Source organism: Strix uralensis, chromosome 3 (assembly GCF_047716275.1).
Source record: "Strix uralensis isolate ZFMK-TIS-50842 chromosome 3, bStrUra1, whole genome shotgun sequence".
Lineage (NCBI taxonomy): Eukaryota > Metazoa > Chordata > Aves > Strigiformes > Strigidae > Strix > Strix uralensis.
Window position 1 is genome coordinate 60,808,003 of NC_133974.1, and position 15,565 is coordinate 60,823,567.

The 15,565-nt window shown below is 44.6% G+C and overlaps 1 protein-coding gene across 3 annotated transcripts in view; it reads right to left on the reverse strand.

Moving 5' to 3' along the window:
- ECHDC1 (ethylmalonyl-CoA decarboxylase 1) overlaps positions 1–2,421 on the reverse strand; it is a 38,524-nt gene extending 36,103 nt beyond the window's left edge. Inside the window, exon 1 of one of the 3 annotated variants that reach the window (XM_074862451.1) lies at positions 2,285–2,421. The gene's annotated coding sequence lies outside the window, so the exon portion shown is untranslated. Of the gene's footprint in view, positions 1–1,824; positions 1,848–2,284 lie in introns of those variants that run through there. The other 2 variants (XM_074862450.1, XM_074862452.1) reach the window with 2 other exon arrangements.
- Between the last annotated feature and the right edge of the window lie 13,144 nt (positions 2,422–15,565).

Consider the following 15,565-nt stretch of genomic DNA (forward strand, 5'->3'; position numbering starts at 1 on the left):
CCTCTCCAGCTTGCTTTCCTTCAGCTGGAAGAAAGGAGTGAGCAGATCTTAAGCATGCTATAAGGGATTAGCAGCAGAAAACCTACTGACAAAACATAACTTACAAATACAGAAACTAAACAAAGCCTGGGAAATTCTGCCTCCTCAAGAAGGAAAATGCACCTCCTCTACAAAATCTCTACACAAAGCAGGAACTCCTACCTAGTTCAACAGTAGCCGCCTCAAGCTCATGCCTTTCTCAAGATGCTGTGGCTCTCACTTGCTGAGCCCTATCCAAATTTTTAGTACAATTTGTCTACCCACATGTAGACAAATTAGGTAGGATCAATAGTCCCTCCAGTTCAGTATGAAGATACTTAGAGAGCTTTGTGACTCCTCTAAAAACAGGCTTTAAAAATAGCTGGTATTATAAAGGACAATTTTTTAGCCTCTATATTACTGTTGAGAACAAAAAGGCTGGACCTCCAAGTTTCTAGATGCCTGCATTAGAAACAACATTTACCTGCCCAGAAACTGAAATAAGAAGTGAGATGATGTCCAAATTAACTAACTGAAATGACTTCAAATCATGCACATGTGAAATAAAAATAAATTGTGCGGAAAAAACCTTTCAGCATTATAAGTAAAAAACCCTCGTCTGTGGTTCCACTTTTAAGCTGGCTTACCCTTTACAACTCTTTTCTGCTTTTATCTCTTTCTCTTGTTTTTTCATTGTTTCTGAGCAGCTCAATTCTGGGGAAAGCAAGCTATATGTTTTCCAAATTATTTGTTCTTTGTTTAGTTTTGTATTTTTTAATAGTACCTACAGGCTAAGGTTTAGATATGAATTGTCTCTCTGTTCCTAGGCAATTATATTCTCTTTTAATCACATTTTAATTATTTTGAAGACTTACTAAACAAATGACACAGAGATTTCCCCAAGTCCAGTAAAAAATAATGGCATTCGGGATGTAAAACAAAACAAAAGAAGTGTTTCCATAAATACACATGACTACCTAAAAACATTTAATTTTGGTCACATGGTGTATAATACAAGTTCTTCACGGCAGAGGGTGAGAACAAGAATCCATTATCTTCTGCAAAAAGCATGCAGGCCCTTGAAGAGGTTCTCTCTGCCTCTGTCAGCAAAGGATCCTCTGTAACAGTGACAGAAACACTTTTAAGTTCTCATAAAGCTCACTGCCCACTAGGTATATTTTAGAGACCGTTAAAACAAACAGATGCACTACTTCACAGGAATGGAAACAACCACAACCAACTCACCATTTTTTTTAGTCACCAAATCCTAAACCTTAACAAGTGTAAGGATGAATTCATTCTAGCTGTAACTGCAAATACTGATGCTTTCCCAAGGATTAATTTGCCTTGAAAACTGTAAAAAGTTTTGTAGTTGAGCAGTGCTCTGAATTCCACTTAGTACACCATTCTTTACAATTGCTCTCCTTTCCACCACCACCATCAGTATATGGTTTTGCTGACAGCAACAGCAAAACTGCATCCTGATGTCAGAGCTGGCCACGCAGCACGATTCTCAGGGATGTTATCTCCTGCCCCCCCCGTAACAGCACCGGGAAGTAGCAGAAGTGCACCAGGACAGCGCCTGGTTCCTCGGCTCCACACACTAGATTTCGGGAAGCAGAGGAATCCTGCACAGTTATCACCCTGGGAAGAAAGCGTACACTCGAGAGGCAGAAGGGGGAAACTCCTTCCCCAGCAGATGTTTCTTGCTGCTGACCTTGTGCAATGCCAAAATCCCAACAAGTGCACTGTAGCACTCGGTCTGACCTAGGCAAACATTCCTGGCACGGACCATTTTTTATTTACTTATGTATTTTAAATCAACAGCCAGGGGAGGGCTCCACGCCGAGCACGGCCGAAGGGGGCTGTAACTGGCTGTTCCCAAAATAAAGTCTCTGGGCTGAAGCCGAGCAAGAATGTAACATTTTCAAGCAGAACCACCACCGGCGCGGCCTTTGTCCCAGACACCCAGCGGCCCCACAGCGACCGGGCCGCGCCTCCCGTCCGCCGCGGCGGCAGGTGCCGCCGCCGGACCCGGGCCCGGGCCCGCTCCTCAGCCCGAAGCCCCGGCCCGACCCTGCCCCTCGGCCACCGCAAGCCCCAAGGCTCCACGGAGGCCCCGAGCCGCCTCAGCGGCCGCCACCCCGCCGCAGAGGCCCTCTTCGCCCTCCCGCCGCGGTGCCGGCGAGCCACCAAGGGCAGCCCCCGAGCGCCGCAGGCCCCGAGCCGGCCGGGGGGAAGCGGAGGCCCGCGGCCAGGCACTGACCTGGCCCCGCCGCTCCCCTTCCCGTCGCCGGTCGGGCAGGCGGTGCTGCGGTGAAAGCGGCCCCGCCGGGAACCGCCGCCGCGCCGGGCCGGGCCGAGGCCTCTAGGCCGAGCCTGCAGCCGCCCTGCCGCGGGAGCAGCGGGTACCGGGGCAGACCCCGGGGCAAAGCGCAGGTCATTAAAGAGAATATTGGGCCTCTGCGAGCCCGAGGCTGACTTGGGTCTGGCGGCTGGCTGGTCTAAGCCGCAGCAGGGAAGCAGTGACCATGGCTCTATGCCACATCCACTTATGGGTAACCCCAGGCACTGAAAACTGTCCAAATTTAAGCAGTTTTGCTGCAGAAGACTCTCGTTAGCTCCAAGGTTGCTAAATACCACAGAAGCAGGTCATTATTATTTCTGTTTCCTGCACCAGTAGCCTGCATCATTAAAAAGCAAGCCCAAGATTTCTATCCAAGCCAGTATAATTAAAGACGCTAATTTATCTGCCATACCAGAACAACATCTCGCCTCAGGTCACTCGAGTTAGGATGTGAATCCTTCAGCCTGGAACGAAGCAGCTGGTCCCTGACCTCCCAACCCACTTGCTCTCCCCGGTGTCATACTGTCAGGAAGAGAGGCATTAATGTCCTACCCCTGCTGCCCCAGGGGTTCACATATATCTATCACATATATCTATTTTATCTGTCAGCCCAAGTGTGAGTCCTTTCCAGCAGGTGTGTGCCTGACCACTGCCTCCCCAGCTTCAGGTGCTGCTCACCTGCACCCACGCTCTGGCAGCTGGGGCCAACATGCTGTGCCAGCTGCAAACTCTCCCTGCATCAAAAGGGAGTAATCCTTAAACTGTAATTTTGTGTAAATTTACAGCTGGCATAAACTAGCACCATCACACACAGCCCTGCCCTCTCTGCCCTTCCCCTGGCTGTGTGTTTCACTGCCTGGAAGAGTGTGTGCTGCCACACCAAGAGCCAGATCAAGGGAAATAAATGCTTGTTTCAATGCAGATCACTTTGTATATTCAAAGCAGTATGCAAATATGAGCCAGTCTTTATTACAGTCCTTGTTAATACACATACATAAGATGACTCAATTTTAAGTATTTGTAGCGTGTCTGAAAGATATATCTGGAAATACATCTTATCCACCTTTATTAAAGCTGTTTTTCAACCGAACTGTCAATACAAATCTCCTGAAGTTGGACTAGTTGATTAAATATTATGGTTGAACATGTAGAGGATTTCAATCAATCATACATTTGGAAAAACAAAATCTTTGCACTCTGAACAGATATTTTCAATTTTGTATTGTTAAGAGAATCCTGTGAGAATATGAAATATTCTAGTCCCAGCTGGCAGTATCTTTATACAAGAGAAGGATTCATTCCCTTGTTACAATGCTCTCAGTATAAACAGAAATATTGAACAGGCAGGACTGCCTTTTATTTTTCCTCTTGGGTTCACAGAGGAGAGATTTTTCCATTAGGACTCGGTCCTGCATTTGTTTCCAGAAAACCTCATTACCGAGTTAGAAATCTGTGTGAGTGAAGCAGCTCTCACCAGGTCCTGCTCCAAGGCCTTGTCCCCTTTCTGTGCGGAGCAATGCCCTGACAGGTCCCAGCTAGGTCGGAAGCCGAGCAGACTGATGGTGGTTGGAAGCTCCTGGTTTTCTAGGTAACATATTGCCACCTAGCAGCACTTAGCGAAAGTAGCACAAACCTGAACTGCAGTTCCATAAACAACAGTTTGCCTCACTTTTTTTTTATTGCATTGTATCATACATGACATGATGATTAGAATAGGATATACTCAGAGAGCAGAATAAGGACTGTAGGAAAGTGAACAGATGCATGGGATCCTCTTTGAAAACAGACACTAAAGATCCCTTACAAGTTGTAGTTTCCAGCAGGGTGGTGACACTAGTCCCTGCATGTTTGACTGTACAATAAGAAGGGGGAAAAAAAAAAAAAAAGAAAAAAAAATGCACAGTCCTGCAAAGTTTCTTATTCATATTCATGGGAATAATCCCACTGATGTCAATAACACTTTCTTCTTGCATTGCTAAAGCACTACTGCCCTAGGAGAGTCAGGTCACCACCTGAGTGATTTGGTATGTTCCCATTCCCTATCACTGACCAAGAAGCCGGTGATGGTGTACTGGCTAAAAGAGCAACGCTTCACTCTCGGATCCAAGCGTGCCAGACTGAAATATTGAATTCCAATAGAGACAGAGCTCCCTGGTGCTATTTTTACAAACTCCTTTCAGCGACATGGAACAAACCGATGACAGATCTGGGTTTAGATCTCAGGAATTATTGGAAACTAACTGACACATAACCCCACAGTCAGTTCATAAAGGGTCCCTTAACTGTAATTTTTAGGAGGCAAATATCATCAACTCTGTGTGGAAGTGTAACAGGCTAAAGGATGGCCAGCCTAATGCATATTCCAAAGACATGATCCACAAAAAGGACATGGATACCTGCATTCTATTTCTAAATTTCCAAAATCTTTCCAAAATTCAGATTTCTGGATCCAAAATCATGATATTCAGTTTCTTCTCACAGCCTAACCCTGGAGGGTCCCAAATCCCATTGGTGCCTGGCAGCTGTGATTCCTGGGAAGAGACAATTTCTATCAGTTTAGCTAACAAGACTACCACCCCAGCTGCCTCTCCTGTCCCCACTGCGGATATCTGAAATACCCATGAGCTGCTGCAGCTTTCTAAACACAGCCCTGCATGCCAAGTTAAATTTGGTTTGATTTTGTTAGGCAGGGGCTGGCTGGGGACAGGCCAGTCACCATGCATACCTCAGGACTGCAGCCTTATCAGGCACTTGTATGTCAGCCTGCCCGCCTCATGAATCAAAGCGCCGGCACATGAGACTGGGGTTATTTCCCACTCAGTATTTGGTCACTGGACATGTCTGCAAAGGGCTCAGCTCTTCCCAGGTAGCTCCATACCTGTCCTGCCACAATGTGTTGATTTTATGTTCTCTGCCCATGTCATTTAAGGGTCTCCTGCTATGGGCCTGGTGAGAACCAACAGAGCTGACCCCGGGCTCCACCAAGACATGACTGGAAGAAGAGGCAAAGCAACACCTGCCTCTGTAGCATGGCACAGGAAGTGTCACCCAGCCAGGCTGAATGCCCTCTTCTGCCCAAGTAAACCAGCTCGCTTCTCTGGGGAAGGTGCTCTGATCTGCAGGCTGCAGTATATTCTGGGGAAGCTGAGGGAAAGGAGCCCAGGCCCCCATGCCAAAAGCTGTTTCACTTGGCATAATGCAATATTCATCAGGCCAGAGAGCAGGAAAGAGGTTCAGCGTGGACACAGCTTTGTGTTTGCTCAAGCTCTCAGTGACCCAGCAAATATTGATGTATTTAAACATTAATAGCTACTTAAGTTATTGCATGCCATATACAGCAGTTTGAACACATAGGGTAAAGCATGTTCTTGCTCTGCAAAAAGTCCTCCGTCTGGTTACAGCTCACCACTGGAAGAGTGGGTTCAGTCCAGCCAAAAGGGCCAGCAGACCTCTGCCAGTGCTCCCACTGTCATTTGATTAGACACTAATTTTCTGGCAGGAAATGTATACAGTACAAAAGTATGTGGTGTACCTTCCTACACAAGATAAGATCTGATTTCACAAGACTACTCAATTTACAGTACGGCTTAAAATACCAGCTCATCTCCACTGATGTGTGGTGGTCCCACACTTCTTCCTCCTCCTTCCTGGGAGCTGGGACCAAGGGTGACTGCACAGTGAGCCAGTTGAGCTCACTGAACTGGCAGGAAACTGCTTTAGCACAACAACTAGTTTTTGTTTTGATTGCAGGACTAAGGAACTGAAGCAGCCTGGCTTGCCACCAGGTGAGCCTCAGGGACACAAAACAGGGGAAAGAAGATGGAGAAACTGTAGGAGGAAGGCCACCCCGTTTCAGCAGCACTGAGCTATCAAATGGGCTTGGTTGTATTACTCTTCCTGACTCTCCCTGTGGCAGTCAGGGCATTGCCAGTTTGAGGAGCAGTGGGTTAGAAATACGTCGCCCAGGGCAAAGCTGAGAGATGCATGAGTGGGTGCCCCTCTTTTGAGGGGGCTGCCAGTCACTGGGTCAGGCTAATTGTACTGGAAAACTCCACTCTAAATCTCTTTGAAGATCCAACTGTGTTTCCTCCGTCTTCCTTAGTTCTCTGTTGCCACTCTGTTCTGCAAAACTTTCAGGAAAAAAAGGCATCGGGCCTTTTTCTCCAAGAGCACCTGAATCACACAGAAGTAGGCCAGGTGATAATTGCATAGCACATTGTAGTGCTGCTTAAATGTCAGCTGTTAATTAAAGCCTCTCCTAAAAACGGGACATTAATTAGGGCAAATGCAGCCATTCTGTATGGTCTCTGACTAAGCAGTGAGTAAAAGCATTATTTCAACATTGGTATTGGAATTGTTAATTTTTATTTGTCTGAGGTGTGTTTACCATTGAAAGAAAAACAACTGAAAAAAAATTATAAGTCCCTGAACTTATTGTTATTTCTTTTAAAAGAGAACCAAAAATAAATATTCTGGCACAAGAATATTCACCCGCACGCAGATCGCAATAGGGAACATTTCGGTATTAGGTCCAGATGTCTCTAACAGTTGTATAACCTTGGTAGGAATGCTTAAGTGCTGTAGATATTAAAATACAGCTCTGACCTGAGAAAACAGCCTCTTGTGACACTTCACTTGTGTCTTTCTGTTCTTAAGAAAATGGCACTATCTGCATGAATAATGTTACACAGACACGAAAATGTTTGCTAAATCAGGGCCAGAGAGTAAGGCATGTGTTTCCTTTGAAACTTTTCTAAACCACTGTGAATTATTAGGGAGAATCATAATATTGATAAAGGATCTAAGGGTTCCAGACTAAAGATATATACATATCCGAGCCTTGCAGATTAACCATCTTGCTTTTTGTCTCTTTGGCCTGGATTCAGGAAAGCAATTAAGCCCCTAAATAGTTCCATTGATTTCAGTGACACATAAGCACTTGGTTGAATCAGGTCTGCTCCTGATGGAGTTTGGCCTGCCAGACTGCATTCCTTCTTGTCTCACAGTGTATTAGCGATTTTAGAAGCGCAGTTCCAGTTATTATCAGTAGCTGTAACGTGAAATTGTGGTAGATGTTGGCACTTTTATGCCTAGATACCTATGCAGGATGTCCATCTGCAAGAAACTATGTAGATCTGGCTGAAGATTTCAGTCTTTCCCAGCAGCATTGCCGCATTTCCATGAAGCGCGGGTGAACACACCGCGGCAGACAACAGTCATTCTTCATAAGGTCTTCATCTACAGAGCAGCCACATCTCTGCAGCTAAAGCAGAGACAAGCTCTCGATTCAGGACCGATCCCATGAAATCCAGCCATTGAGGAGAAGCCCCTGTACCTGCTATGCCAGAGGGTCATCCATCGTGTGTGGGGGCCGTGCGGTGGTGGGGGAGCAAGTCCTGTGGCTGGGGCAGGCATCGGTGGGGCTGGCACACTGCCTGCCAGCTCCCTGGCCCCAGCTCCTGAGGTTGCTGCTCACAGAAATGCTATATTGACATTGGTTTTGTTTAATACATGTTTCTAGTTCCCCTTTTCAAGTGAAGAAATAGCAAGTGGTTCCATGTGAAATGGAAAATTCTGTGATGTGATGTGAGGATTGTTGCTAACTGAGAAGAACTGGAATATTTTTAAGGTAGCATTATTCCTTGCTTTCATCTGCCTTTTAATCAGTTCTCTTCCATTTTTTCTGGTCATCGCTATTTTTTGCTCATCATATTTTTCTAGTTCACACTTTACAGAGAAAGAGGAAATTGTGAGAATTAAGTGGTGGCCGGAGCTGCAGAGAATTCCTCTTTAAAAGCAGAGATGGGTTTATTTGTCTGAAGTATGCATTATGTAAGTGTATCGCTTCCACAGCTGAAATATTTCAAAAGATGGATAATGAGGTTCTCAGCTGGGTTGAGGCCTGCTGAGTCCTATGACCCCAGTTTCACCCGGGCTACTGGACTTTACATGGGAAAGCTGACCAGCTTAGAGCTTATCTTGTAATAGACCACATTCAATAGAAACACAAAGCATGTAAAAATACTGTAATTGTAAAAGAGGTAATTAATAAAAAGAAACTTCTGACTATCACCAGAGATTTCATGGTATTAAATTGAGATATTTTAATAGTATTAAGGAACGGTTAATGGCTATGATCATGTCTCTGAAGTAATTAATTTAGGAATAAATTGATTTATACCTATATGTTAGTATTTTTTAATATTGTAAAATGCTAGGTTTGTATTTTGTTTGTTTGTTTTTCACAGAAAAAACCGTCAATATCTAGTGTTCTTAAAACTTTTAAAGATTAACCACGCCCTGCACTTTTCCTCCATTGAAAGCATAATCTCATACAGGTCTAATGTTCTAACCCATCACTCTTTTTACAGTGCTAAAATTTACTGCTTTTGTGGTTTAATTCAAAGATAAACCACATGCAGAGAGATTTGGAAGCAAAATAAACCTCTCAAGATTGCTGTTGTGTTACTGGTGCTTCCTGTGCTGACCTATTTCTCCCTGTCAACAAATGACAACTGGACAAACAACATTCAAAATATCAATTAACTGTTTTGGGTCTTTTTAAATAAATAATTTAAGCCTAAAATAACACCTAACATGAATAACACAGGCATATGAATATCTGTGAGTTAGCTTATCATTCTCACTATGTTTTCACTAGCAGTGCAGTCGAACTTTATTTTACTTAAGTTGATCTAGATAGATATATGTTGCCAGCTGGCCTAAAATAACAGAGGTGCAAAATCCCTGAACTATCAAAGGTAGCCAGGGGACGGCAGGCTGGAGTCAGCCTGAGCATAAATTTGTATGATCTGTGTCCCTGAGGAAGGGCTGCTCCTGCTTGCGTCAGTTGTGCATAATCTGGTTGTACATTCAAACAGCTTTATTTCAGGATGCTGCTGCGGAATGCATCTGAAAATATGACCAGCCTACCCTGACAAGAAATGGCAGAAAGAAATTTAAGATCACTTACTTTGTCAGTTTTATCATCTCTCTTTACTGCCTTTTTACTTCACCTGTGAATAAAATAGGATTTAAAATATTAACAAAAAACCTGAATTTTCACAGAATGCCTTTCTTTCTAGTGCTTAAACAACATGTACTTCCTGGTAATATACCAAGAAAACAAATTTTACAAGCTTTTAACTGTGGAATCAAGTGAATAAATCACAATTCATAATTTATGCAATGCAGACAAATTTATTTTTCTATTCCTATAAAGCTGGTGATGAGGTACCATGTCCATTTCCAAAGGTGTTTAGGTTTTGTGTTGTTTTTCCCTCCACACTCAGCCAGGCTCTACTGGGAGGCTGGGTTGCTCAGCTCGGAGGGTAGCTGACCCACATGTGTGCGTGCATGCTGGTGCAGTGCTGAGCACAGATCTTGGTGCAGTTTCACAGGAAGGCAGGGGAGCTATGTGAGCTGGCAGCGGGGGATGCTCTGCCCATGGGGTTGAGCTAATATCTCTGCTGAAAGCGAGCAAACATTCCCTATTGGTGAAGACAACAGGCACTGACAAGGGGAGCCTCCCACTTTTCCATTTACTTTCCCTTCCCCTTCTGCAGAATGGTGGATGGCTAGAGAGATATCCTTTATAGAGTGTTTTGTAACACTAGGTATTGGTATTATTATTCATCAAATGTGATCAGACATTTGTGGCCATATATATTTTAACAGCTTCTAACCAGGCCTGCTGTGCAGTATTCCATGTGCTATTTCCTCACCCAAGCAGGAAGAGATGGGTAGGGTGCATAATGACATCATTAAAAAAAAACAACTGCAAACAAAAATAACAGAAATTAATCTTTCTACAGACTTGGCACAAAGATGGGGAATTACCCTCATCTCAAGCCATAGGTGGTTAAAATCCTGCCTGGAGACCTGGCACCCAACCTGTCTGTGACTGTTTGGGAGCCTCAGAGCAGCTGCTGTACTCTAAATGTTATTGAGGGAGGATGGGACACCCAGGAAAAAAGTGAACCAGGAAATCTGTCATGATCCAGTGCCTAAGAGGGTCTTTGTCTGTCATGTGCCGGGTCACACAGCAGGGGCAGAGACCCCTGTAAGTAGCAGGAGCACTCACATGTATTTATGCTGCTCCCACAGCACTTTAGTCTCTTCCTCTATTGCCCTCTAATGTATCACAGCCATTTGTCAAACAGCTACAGCAACACATACTTACCAAATAGAAGAGAGGCCAAAGCACTGCCTGAAATGTACCACTGCATGTGGTACAGGTCTTTGAGGGAAAGGTGGAAAAACTGTTCCACCAAAAATGCTGTGGTAGCTGACCAATCCCATCTCCTGGTGGGCTCTGGTGCAGCTGACTGGTGGATCCTCGCAGTGGTGCCCGGCTTCAGCTACGGCCTGGACTCATTCAGAATCAGGAGCTGAGCCACTGCTGCTCACAAAGGTTTCTCAGCAGAGATAAAGGCTTTTTCCATGTTATAATTAGAAATCTGTCCTGCTATAGCTTGTAAAGCCTTTGCCAATACAAGTTACTAATGTGAATAAGCTCTTCCACACTAAAAGATGGAAGGAGGGTTTATTGGCCTAGGAACATTTATTTCAAAAGACTTTTTTTTCCTGATTCTTTTTTGTCAAACCGGACAAATAAGAAGTAGAAAACACGAGAAGTGATTCTCCAAAGTTTTCTCTGCATTAGCTGCCATGTGAGCTCATTCCTCTTCCTACCATGCCTTGCCACCACATAACCTGGGACTTTTCAGGTCCCTTATATACTACCGTGCCTCTACTCTGCCACATTGCTTTTTAAGTGGAATCAATACTGTTTCAAACAGCACTGAAATTCCATCTTAATTTACTAAATTGTAATGTATATTTAAGGCTGTAAAGTGAGAGAAGGCAACAGACCACAGCAAGACCTGTGCATTACCCTCTGCACTACAAGTCCATGAGACTCAGTATTGGGACTGACTGGACAGATTTTCCTGTGAGCAAGAAAAACAAGATGTACTTTCCTACAGATTTGTGCCTGCCTGGTGGCTCATCTAGCTCCTTTGCAGAGCCCAGTGTTCCCCATAGGGCACCCCAAGGCAGAGGCAGCACACCCCAGCATGTGTGCTGGCTGGCTGCCAGTGCACTAGGTGACCGCTGCCAGAAAGAGGGATTAATGGCTGTTTTGCTTAACTTTCCCATTTGAGTCCTCTGAGGTGATTTACATGAAACTTTCAGGAATCTGAATACCTTTGAGATCTGGAAACCTCTGTCAGACTTGGCTGACATAAAGCAAAGGATTCAGAAACTGTAAGGGGAGTGACTGATATGCAGACAGCATAATCCTGTAAAACTAATTTTCAGGCCAAAAATCACAGTAATAAATGTTGATGCTCACACATACATTGTGCTTGTTACCTGGATTCTTTGGAGTCATTATGATAATTTGGATCACATTTTTGAGATTGCTAAAGAACAACTAAAAATGAACTTAAAAATTTATATCCTCACATAATTATTTGACTTATGTTTGGAAATTTAAACTGGCAAAATTCCTTGGAAATGAAAAGTCATTGAGTAGGTAAGGGTAAGTGCATATTAGAATTTGCCTACTTCTAACAGAGCTGTAGGTTCTGGGAAATCCTGGTGGCCAAGCACCACCCTCTCCATTTTACAGGTAAGGAGTTTCACTGTGAGAGGTTTCTTTCAGGTTGACACCCTTGGCAGCAGCCCCTGCAGCTGTTGTCCTGCAGTCTGGTAGAGGGACAATGCCTACAGCCTCCAGGGATTTCTCCTTGCAGTGTTTGGCTCTGTGAGAGTAGGTCAGCAGCAAGAATGGACCAGGCAAGCTGTAAAGAAGGGGAATTGTAGAATAATAGAATGGTTTGGGTTGGAAGGGACCTTTAAAGATCATCTAATTCCAACCGCCCTGCCAGGGGCAGGGACACCTTCCACTAGATCTGGTAGCTCAAAGTCCCATCCAACCTGGCCTTCAACACTGCCAGGGAGGGGGCAGCCACAACTTCTCTGGGCAACCTGTTCCAGTGTCTCACCTCCCTCACAGGAAAGAATTTCTTCCTTACATCTAATCTAAACCCAGGCTCTTTCAGTTTAAAACCATTACTGCTTGTCCTATCCTTATGTTCCCTAATAAAGAGTCCCTCCCCATCCTTTCTGTAGGCCCCTTTTAAGTACTGGAAGGCCACTATAAGGTCTGCCTGGCACCTTCACTTCTCCAGGCTGAACAACCCCAACTCTCTCAGCCTGTCCTACCTCTGGTTTGTGTGTCCAGATCATGAATCGAATCGATGTTTTGGTTTGACTGAAAAGCAGCACAGCCAAGGAAATGCAAACTGACTTTCAGACAGATAAGTTCTCTGATCTAGCTCTAGTACATGACTATACAAGCAGTTGTGCCAGGTACAACAAAGTAGGGAAGTGCAGTGTAGAAACAAGACGCCAAGGTGAGAAGGAAGAAGGGGCCACTTCAGCAAGCATTGCTGCAGAATAAAGGTCCACGAAGCCATAACCCGGGCTGCTTTAGCAGAAACTAGTGATTCTGCTCATCCCTGCACCAAGTATTATCTCCTGCTTCAATAAGGTATAGAGACACTAGCCTTCTTGGCAGCTTTTCTGTCTTTTTAAAAATAAAGTAAGTTTCAACATTAATGTAATATGTCTGTCACAATGACACAACATAGCCAAAGCATACATCTGAGCTATCATAACATCTTCTTCAACAGAATAAATATTAAATTTCCTACTTTCTCTGTTTCACAGTATGTTAATGTCTTTTTGGCATCTTGTCCACATTGTCCTGTGCTCCAGGATCCCTTTCCGGATCCAGTCAGTCTGATACATGGGGCCACATGTACCTTACCGCAGTTCACAGGAGGGAAACCTCTGCTTTTTCCTACGCAGGCAATCAGATATGCCAGATACTAGCACAATTTCCGGTGAATATAGCTCTCCTCTGACACCAGGCTTACATACATAAGGCCTGCGTTAAATCATGGGACTGCATGCATACCTGTCGCCTGCAAGCACAACGAGCTCAGAGAAGCAATTTATTGTTGTAAGAGGATCGTCTGTCCAAGATATTCAGGGCTCCCTGGCACACTTTACCAGGTTTTATAGTTCATGTGATATGGGTAGTTTAAGGACTTTAGCTGCCTCTCCTGGCTCTCTTAAACACAATGGCAATGTTGCAGCCTACAGACCTGGAGCAGTGGGGTTTTTATCCCCTCATAGTAATAACATTTATTTCTTTCCAAGGGGGCTGCTCCTCTGTTCTTGCCTTATAAAGTCAAGGCAGGAAGGAACAAGGCGCAAGGCATTAATAACAATGGCAAGTTTATACAGTGGAGACAGAAGGGAAGTGTCATGAGAGTAACAAAAAAGTGGAGGAGGGGAAGAAAATGCGTGAGGTGTGGTGCACAAAGAGCTTACTTGGCCCCACCAAGACCAGAGACAATGAAATCTGTTTGCAAAGATGGTATTGACGGGTCAATGCTTTTGATATAAAGCAGAAGAATCCCTTGCTGTGGCCATGCTTTTTGAGCTTTGCAGCTGCAGGGCTTGTGCTGATAGGTAAACACTGTCTGTGTCGTATATCAACGCCCAGGTGTCATCCTGTCTGGGGTGGCTGTATGACACAGGTCATAATCCATTTACAGAGGCTTGGGTGAGAAAACCAAGATGAATTCTCTAGCATGTAACACTTCATGGTGACCCAGTTGAAGAAGAAACCAGGAAGCAACCTGTGTGATTGATAGATAGATAGATAGATAGATAGATAGATAGATAGATAGATAGAGAGCTGAGTGTGTATACAAGTGATATTGGTCCAGTTTGACCTCACCGTGCTCTTTGAAATAATGGCATATTTTGATAATCTTGAAGTACTTACTCTACATAGCCTTGTCTCAGCATAAACCAAGAATGATAGTTTTAGCAGCAGGACCACCCTAGTCTGAGACCTCTCTTTTGAGTTAAGGGTGGATGCTGAGAGCAGACACAGAATTATTGTCTAAGCACATCCTTCAGCCTCAAGGTTCAGTTGCTGCACTGAGCTTCTAGAGGAAAATACAATGAGGGGTTCCATTTAGTCCCAAGGACTCAAAAGTCATAGAAACAGGGTGATTCACAGCAACATGGACCATGCAGCCAGATCTCAGACTCAGCCTATGTTTGCTCCAGCACAGTGGTGGAATTGTCCCTTCCTTTCTCAGCAAGATTTGCAGCCATGGCAGACTGAGGGAGAGCTTGCAGCGTGGCTGCCTGCAGCTCCCAGAGGACAGAAACAGAGTCTGCAAGCTCTGATGCTCCTGCTGCTGGTACCTGGGACAACCTGGGACAATCACTGGGTTTGCTTTAGAACAAATAATGGAGGAGCTGCTGGTTTTCTCAGCATTTTTGCCAGCTTAAACAATGTTATTAATCATTAATAGTAGTCCCAAAGTAACTGGGCGATACTTTAACAAAATGAAATGGAGATACAGTTTTCCTAAAATAATAAGCCAATTCAAATTCCCCATAGGGTTAGACAAATGGGGAAACCCAAAGTTTACAGCAGGACAGAGGAACACAGGACGTCATAGCTGGCGCTTTGATGATGTTAATGATACAACTCCCAGGAAGGCAACACAGCAATCAATATGCATTTTAGTTTGGCCTGGTATTCATAACACAGGCTTGACTTCCAGAAGGAAATAAAGCCTTGCACCTGAGGCTTACCTCAGAGTGGAGACTTCAGGAGTTGTGGCTTCTTGATGGGAAAACACCTCAGAACCTCATTTACTTCTGTCTTCACTGGGTTGTGAGGGATGGCTACACTTTATGCAGTGGAGGTGCCAGAGTGATTACACAGACAGGCAGGCCCTCAGGTCCCAACAAGGGTGAGCAGGTGAGGCAGACAGCCGGTGCCTCCACCACTCGTCTTACAGGAGCCACGCTGAGGCTTGTGCATCACGTACGCCTTGGCTTGAGTTTGTCGTCCTCATGCCCGCACTAGGAGAAGATACCAGCTTCTACATGGCCCTTCGTGCCAGCAGAGAAAAAGTCATAATATGGACCAATGTGAACCAGTTAATACCAGGTGAGGAATTTTTCAAGTTTTCAAGTGAGAAAATAGGCACCCGTTTTTTAAGCGCAGGGGTGGAGTGGTGAATGAACCATGGAAATAAATGTCAAGAGAACCAGTGGGTTTTTAGCTCTTGGTCTGCATTTGACTCAAACATCTTC